Here is an 8,309-nt window from a genome sequence, read left to right as displayed (position 1 = left end):
AAGAATGACAGAGCGGAAGGACCTTAAGATGAATCAGAGGAACTGAGACAAGAAGTAAAGGAGTACTTGTGGCACCTTAGAGACTAACCAATTTATTTGAGCATGAGCTTTCGTGAGCTACAGCTCACTTCATCGGATGCATACCGTGGAAACTGCAGCAGACTTTATATACACACAGAGAATACGAAACAATACCTCCTCCCACCCCACTGTCCTGCTGGTAATAGCTTATCTAAAGTGATCATCAAGTTGGGCCATTTCCAGCACAAATCCAGGTTTTCTCACCCTCCACCCCCCCCCCCCAAATTCACTCTCCTGCTGGTGATAGCCCATCCAAAGTGACAACTCTCTACACCATGTGCATGATAATCAAGTTGGGCCATTTCCTGCACAAATCCAGGTTCTCTCACCCCCTCACCCCCCTCCCAAAAACCACACACACAAACTCACTCTCCTGCTGGTAATAGCTCATCCAAAGTGACCACTCTCCCTACAATGTGCATAATAATCAAGATGGGTCATTTAAGTCTGATTTTTGCTTAATTCAAAAGGACCGCTTGTGTGTATGCCTGTCAATAAAGCCGGATGCCTGCTGCTGAGTGAGAACTGCCCCACCCCATCTTGTAGGCCAGTGGTCTCCAAACTTTTTGGCTCGCGTACCCCCAGAGTGAAGACCAGAAGACCTGCCGCAGATGCGCCGCTGACGGAAAAAGACCGGAAGACCTGCCACAGGTGCGCTGCTGACAGAACAGGGCTGGAAGACCTGCCACTGGCAGTCCGCTGGAGGGGAACACCAGCCATGGACATGCAGAGCTGCTGCCGAAGAAAAAAAAAAAAAAGGCAGAGTACCGTCCGGCGGCGCACCTACTGCCGCGCACCCCCTGGGATCATCTCGCGCACCCCAGTTTGGAGACCACTGTTGTAGGCAACCTGCCACTGCTTGCAGAATGGTAATTGTTAATTGTTTCATGTTTGTTTAATGCTATATTGTAACACTGTTTTATGCATATGTATCAGCTACTTGCATGATACACTGTAGTGCATTTAAGGTTATTGTATTATAGGCCTTAAGCAAATGTATGAAAAGTTCAGAGTGTACTGATATTGCAACATTGTAGTTGTCTTAACAGTCTGTGTAGTCTCTTAAATACATGATTTTTTAAAGTAATCCAATTATGCCTTATTGCCTACATTGTAATTTATTTTTCTTTTCCTTTTTCCGCTTTATTAGATACATCGTAACAATCTAACTTTCCTTTAATAAATAAGACTCTGTTTTCGAAGTATTGCTGCTTGTATGCCTATTCTTGATCAGAGGGCTTATCCGTGTCCTTTCAAGGGTTAGCAGGATTAGTTTGCTCTGGGGAGTCCTCTGTGGGTCAGAGACAAACTTCCTGGTAATATCCTGGCAATTCCCTTAGGGCGGGTCACTACCTTTCTCCCCATTTGGACAGAATAAATTAAGAAATCAATTTATAATTATAGGAAGACCAATATTGAAGTGCCTTGGGTCAAAAATCTGGGGTAACACTAGCGCCTGTGCCTTTCCTATGAGGGGGCAGACAGGACCCCGGCCAAGGGTATATCCTAGGTACGTAGTCTCTTGCTAGTTGATTCAAAATTTTTTTTGGCAGCGAGTCCAACCCCTTGCAGGGTCCAGAGGACAGCAGCCACCTGGTTTGTTCCCCTGATGGCTGTAGATCACTACTTTGTCCAAGTAGGCCATGGCATGCTCCATGTGGGGGTTCAGGAGACGGTCCATCAGGTGCTGGAAGGTCGCCGGGGCTCCATGGAGGCCGAAAGGCATCTGGGTGAAATGATATAACCCACTTAGAGTGGCAAACACAGTTTTCTCCCTGGAGCTCAGGTCCAAGGGTATCTCCCAGTACTCTTTCATAAGGTCAAGTGTCGTGATATACCTGGCTGTTCCAAGGCAATCCAGGAGCTCATTGATTCTGGGCATCTGGTATGCATCAAATTTTGAGATCGCATTTACGCTTCAGAAATCTATGCAAAATCAGAGGGTCCTGGTGGGGTTTGGAATCAGCACGATGGGACTACGCCACTTGCTCTGTGCTCACTCTACAACTCACAGTTCCATCCACACTTCCTTCTCCCATGTCTGATGCAGGAGTGGGCAGGTGGTCTCTTGAACCACCTCCCCAGGGATGGTGTGCTGTACGACATTAGTCTGGCCTGGGAGTGCAGTGAAAGTAGTATGGAAGGCATTCAACAGGCACTGAGCCTCTTTCTGTTGTTCTGGTGAGAGTGTCCCCCAACTGGGGCTCCTCGGTCTTGGACATGTCTGGGACCTGGGGAGCTAAGGCTGGCTCAGGAGGATGAGGGGTGACCAGCACTCCTTCCCATGCATGCCAGGGCTTCAGAAGGTTCATGTGATAAACCTGCTTTTTCGTTCTTCGGTCTGGTTGGTGGATTTCATATGTGACCGGCCCAACTCACTGGACCACTTCATAGGGGCCCTGCCATTGGGCAAGGAGTTTTGACTCCTCGGAGGGAAGAAGGAGTACTCGGTCACTGGGCTCAAAGGTTCGGTCTCAAGCCTCCTGGTTATATTATCACTCCTGAGACCCTTGGGCTGTCTGGAGATTCTCCTGGGCAAGGGCCCCTGCCTGAGCAAGTCAGTCCTGCAATCATAGGATGTATTGTAGAAGCCCCTCTGAGGCTGACAGGCTGTTCCTAGGCCTCTCTCCTTAGATCCAGTACTCCACGGGGTACTGGTCTGGCTGCCAACCCGCGACCACTGTGACCCGCTCAGAGGTTACGAGGAATGCTTCGGGTCCCATCTTGGAAAGTCTTATAAACGGGGGGATTCACCACACCCCCTGATGGTGGCCCACTAGGTCTGGGCAGAAGAGTCACGAGTTGCTGGAGGCACTGTTGCTCCTGGTGTTGGGCCCCAATTCCCGGACCAGTTGCTGCTGTTGGGCCCCCAGCTGCTGCACCAGTTGTTGCTGTTGCTGGCTCTCGGACAGATATTTAATGAGTTTGTCAAGCTCCATTCTTTTTTCCATCAGGGATCTTGATGGTGGGCTGCTGCGAGACCCTTTATTGAAGGGATTGGACTGATGCCTGTATTCTCCACCAAGTGAGGTGGTTTAGTGGCAAGGGCTCTCCCCCCTCTGGGTCTGTGGGAGGCCAGTTCGCCTCACTACATCTGTGTTTGTTGCCAACAACAGTCTACAGCTCAAGTCTATAGCTTGGGCCTGTGGTCAGGGGTCAAGCAGCAAAGACAGTCAAGGAGCCCAGGCTCTTAGACAGGGTGGGGCAATGAGAGTTTATCGCTCAGGCCTGTGTTCAGGGTTGAGCAACAAGGGGTTCAGGCATCCTAGCTCTGGCAGATGGCCAACAAGCACTGGCTTCTCAGCCTAGGGTTGGGGTGGCAGGGGAGGCACAGGCCCACCCACTCCACAGCGCCCTGGCTCAGGGCCCTAACAGTGGCAGTGGGATTTGCCACTGAGTCAGTGGAGATCCTGACTGCAACACGCTGACATAAGCTCAGGCGGTGCTGCAGCCAGAGTAGGGTCTGCTGTCCTTGGGCCACTTCCTAACTCCCCCTCAGGGTGTACCTGGGTCTGTAGAGTGTTGTCCAGATCATCAGGGTAGAAGGCCTGTGATAGCCTGACAATTCCTCCATGGTCTGATCAGCATATGGCCCCGGCCAGGCCTCAGCTCCCCAGAAGCCTGCAGCAGTCTCCCAGCTCAGTAGCAGGGAGATGTCTGGCTTCTCCAGCAGCTGTAGCCCAACTGAGTTCCCAGACTTGCCTTTTATACTTCCTGTCCCACCCACAGACTTCTGGCGGGAGGGGTGAGCATGGTCTGGCTCCGCCCACCAGGGCTCACTGAAGGGCTACTCTCTCTCTGGGTCCATGGGAGGCCACTACACCTCACTACATTCACCCATCTATCAAATTATCCCTAGAGTGCTGGTTCTTCTTCGAGTAGATGCAGACATGTATTCCAAGTAGGTGGGTGTGTGTCCCTTGTGCACTGGAGACTTTTGCCTAGCAGTATTTATAGTGGGGCAGTGCTCATGCCTCACGCCTATATCCCTTCCCCTGGCTGTATGAGGCAATGCTGCTCTAATCACACCCCCTCAGTTCCTTCTCACAGCCTGTTGGCTGGAGTCAGAGATCTGTGCTGTTGTTGCTTGTAACCTCATGAATGTATATCTTAGGCTACCACAGTCGACGCCGCAAATGGTTCCTTGGAGGCTGTTGCTGCCCTCGACATCGAGGCACACAGTTGCCCTGCTACCATTGTTTGTACTGGGACCAACTTTGCCTGTGGAACTGACCTTTTCAGCACTCGTGGTGCTGACTACTACCTTCATCCACATCAGGAGCACCAATCCCGACATTGTTCTGGGCTACGTATAAGTCAGATTGCCTTCTAGATCTCTCTGGAGTCTCTCTCCCCATGTCTCCAAGGTCCCAGGACTCCTCTGCTTCAGAATCAGGCTCCTCATCCTCCCGCTCTACTTCACTGGGAGCAGTGTGGGGGCTACCGATGGATGAATATGGCTACCAAGGTTAGCATGTGCCTCAAGGGTGGGATGGGGGTCCCTGGTCCAGCGCCTCTTGGCCACCAATGCCTAACCCATACCAGTGGCTGCCTTGGGCCTAAAGGGAAGCTCCTTGTTCCCGGAGGTCACACTTGCCATCAAAGTCAAAAGCGAGATCCCCTGCCTATGCTGCATTGGTGGCTGCAGACCATCTGCAAGTACAGTCGCCTGTTGTTCCCATTCCCGTGGAGCCACAGGAGTTTCCTTGTCTGGAGACCTGCCTTTAATCCAGCCAACAGCCTCGTTCTTATCCCTGGATGATGTGGTGTTGCTTGGTTCATCCTCCCTGTCCACCTGGAGGACTTCAGGGCATACCAGGACATGTTACATCAGGTGGCCTCATCGCTGGGTATTTAGGCAGAGTTTCTCCAGGAGAATACCCATAAACTTGTGGACATTCTCCAGCCTTTTGTCCCTGTGGGTCTGTGAGTTGAAGCTGTGATGGCTGGATCTCGTTACATGCAGTTCTCCAGGGGCAAAGTGGCACATCTGAAGTTTGTATCCAAGGTGGTCTCTCAGGTGGCGTATTTGCCTGTATTTTTTCCCCAAGCCCCATTCCTCCCCGGAGGAGCAATGCCTCCATACACAAGATGTTAGAAGGCTAGACAGCATCTGTCTGAACAGTTTCATGCTTCACCTCACCTGTTCATATCATATGCAGATTGCACGAAAGGATATGCAGTCTCTGCGTGGACCATCTCTAGGTGGATAACGTCTTGCATCAAGACTGCATAAAAGATAGTGTCGGCTATGACTCCTCAGCAAACATGGGCACATTTAACAAGAGCACAGACAATGCTGGTGGTGTTCCTCAATGACATTTCAATATTGGACATTTGTAGGGTGGCTACGCAGTCATCCACGCACATGTTTATGGACCATTATGTGATCACAATTTTCCAGAGCAGATGCTAATGTTGGAAGCATGGTCCTGTGATCCTTACTCAAGTAGACTCCAAGCCCTGCCCCCATATGTGGGTACTGCTTGCTAGTCACCTACTTGGAATACAGGTCTGCATCTAATGGAAGCAGAAGAAACGGTTACTTATTGTGACTGTGGTTCTTCAAGATGTGATGCAGACATGTAATCCACGATCCACCCTCTGTCCTCTTTGCATCGGAGTCTTCCCTGGATGTTCAGTGCGAACAAACTGAGGGGGATTAGGGAGACGCTGCCTCACAGGACAGGGGAGGGGCTACAGGCATGAGGCACATACACTACCCATCTACGGGTACCGCTAGGCAAAAGTCTCTGGCTCCAGCATGCGGGACACGCATATACCTACTTGGAATACATGTCTGCATCACATCTCTAAGAACCATAGTTACAGTAAGTAACCATTTCTTCTGCACCAGCATTAACTTTCTGGACACTATAATCAGCTTCAACAACAGAAACCTAAAAACAACTATATATAAGAACCCCACAGATCACCGTACTTATCTCCACAGATCCAGCAACTACCCCAGACACACAAAGAAATTTGTTATCTACAGCTAGGCACTCAGATACCACAGAATTTGCTCTGAAGACAAAGTCTGGGATACACACTTAAAACTGCCTTCACTAAACGATGACACTCCACTAGAGAAGTAGATTACATTATGGAATGGGCCACCCAAATACCCTAGAGCCAGCTCAATACAGGAAAAAGAAACTCCACTGACTGCACACCCCTATTTGTCACTTACCACCCCACCATGGGCTGCGAGTCTAATAAGCAGGGGAAGGCTGTGCCTCCCCAAACAGCCCTGTGTGGCCCCAACCATACTCCATCCAGAGGCCCCCTCCGGCTGCTAGTTGGCCCCAGCCCAGCAGGCTGCTCCTCTTCTGGGAAGTGCGGCTAGGACTTGGGGTAGCTGGGGCTGCCCAGCTCCAGGGCTGACAGGGAGGGGGGACTGCACGCCGTTCCAGGGCTGGGGCGGGTCTGCCCGCCCAGTGCTCCGGGGCTGGGGGGCCTGGCGCCTGCCTGTTGCTCTGGGGGGCTGTGCACTGCCCTGTGCTCTGGGGGGGCCGCACGCCAAAAGGTAGTCTAGGGCTTGGGGGGGGGGGGAATGATGACTGTTGGCTCTGTATGTGTGTGGGGGGAGGAATCTGGGCTGGCAGGGAAAGGGGCCTCAGGCAGAAGGGGTGGGCCCCAGGCTAGCCTCTCCAAACTGGTGGTTCACCCCCATCCATGCAACCCACACTGGACCCCATACTGGGTATCATCAAACAATTACAACTCATACTTGATGGGGACCACATCTTGAAAGAAATCTTTCCTGAAACCCCTCTTCTGGCCTTCACACAACCCCCGCAATCTCACCAAGCTCATTAGAAGCAAGCTATCCACAGACCAGGACCCACCGACTCAAAGTGGCACCAGACCCCTGTCAGAACAACAGATGCAAAACCTCCAGACATAGCTACACTGCTACAATGATCAATACCCAGCCACAATATACCCTTTAAGACCCACGGGTCCTACACATGTGTATTACAACATCCAGTGCTTAAAATGCCCCAACAATTACGTATCTTGTTCTTTGTTTCTGTGACTTCTGTATCTCAAGGCTTCATACCTGTGGTTTTTGTCATCTTTCCCACCTGCTGTTTCTAAGTCTTATATCCTCCTTTTTCTTGACAGTTGTAAATATAAATATGTTTACGTAGCAAAAGGTATTTATAGCTTTAACATTATTAGAATGTTCTATATTTTTACTGATGCTTTTCTGCTACATTTTATGAAACCAGTAGTAAGTAATCAACAGTTGTATCATTTGTCTCTTCACAAAGACAAATGAGAGCACTGTAGATAGTAACAACATAAAGCAACAATCAGCAATAACATATTGTAATTAAAAAATAATTATAAAAAAGTTAATTTTAAAGGGTGTTGGTTTTGACTACTCATACAGTCTCAGAATTTCTACCATGGATTGAATGTCTATTGCTTAGCTCATAACAGAAAATATGAAAAATAAAAAACCTAGTTCCCAGAAGCTCTAATTTGACTCCTGAAATCTGCTGTATATATAGTAGCTTGGCGATATGGAAAGGATATATGACAGGATACAAAAAACAATCAGTTTAGTTAGTTTTGAAGGATCAGAAAGAACACTTTGTGGACCTTCATATAACTAACAGGATTTTAAAATCTATTCTTAAAGTTGATAAGGAAAATATTTTTTTAAAATTCTTTCTTTCTATGTAGACAAAAGATATTATAAGGGTTCATCAAGAGAACCTCAAGAGAAGATTGGAACGATCTTACAAAAAGGATTAATCAGTGAAATGAATATGGTAGTCTCATTTAATCCCTTGTGCAGTGGTTTCCAACCTTTTTTCATTTGCCGACCCCTAAAATATTTCAAATGGAGGTGTGGACTCCTTTGGAAATCTTAAACATAGTCCGCGGACCACAGGTTGAAAACCACCATTCTCATGGACATTTGTGAACATCACAAAACCAACACATAATTTGGCAGAATACGCTATGACTGCTGTCTTTTCCAGAAGATCTTCCAGAGTAGGTAGCCAGACATAGCTATGTGGGGAAGATGTGAAAGTCTGCCAGTAATGTGTCTGGCTCTAGTCAATGCTACAACTATCTGATTTGCATGAACACCAGATTTTTACAGAATAAAATATTGCCCCTTACTCTAAAAGAAACATATTTTAGAAAAATATAACTAGTTTCTAAAATGAGCCACTGCCTACCAACTTTCAGCCTTCAAGGGTAGC

The sequence above is a fragment of the Lepidochelys olivacea genome, assembly GCF_965140295.1.
Source record: "Lepidochelys olivacea isolate rLepOli2 genome assembly, chromosome: 1".
NCBI classification, from domain to species: domain Eukaryota; kingdom Metazoa; phylum Chordata; order Testudines; family Cheloniidae; genus Lepidochelys; species Lepidochelys olivacea.
Note: the sequence above shows the minus strand (reverse complement) of the source record.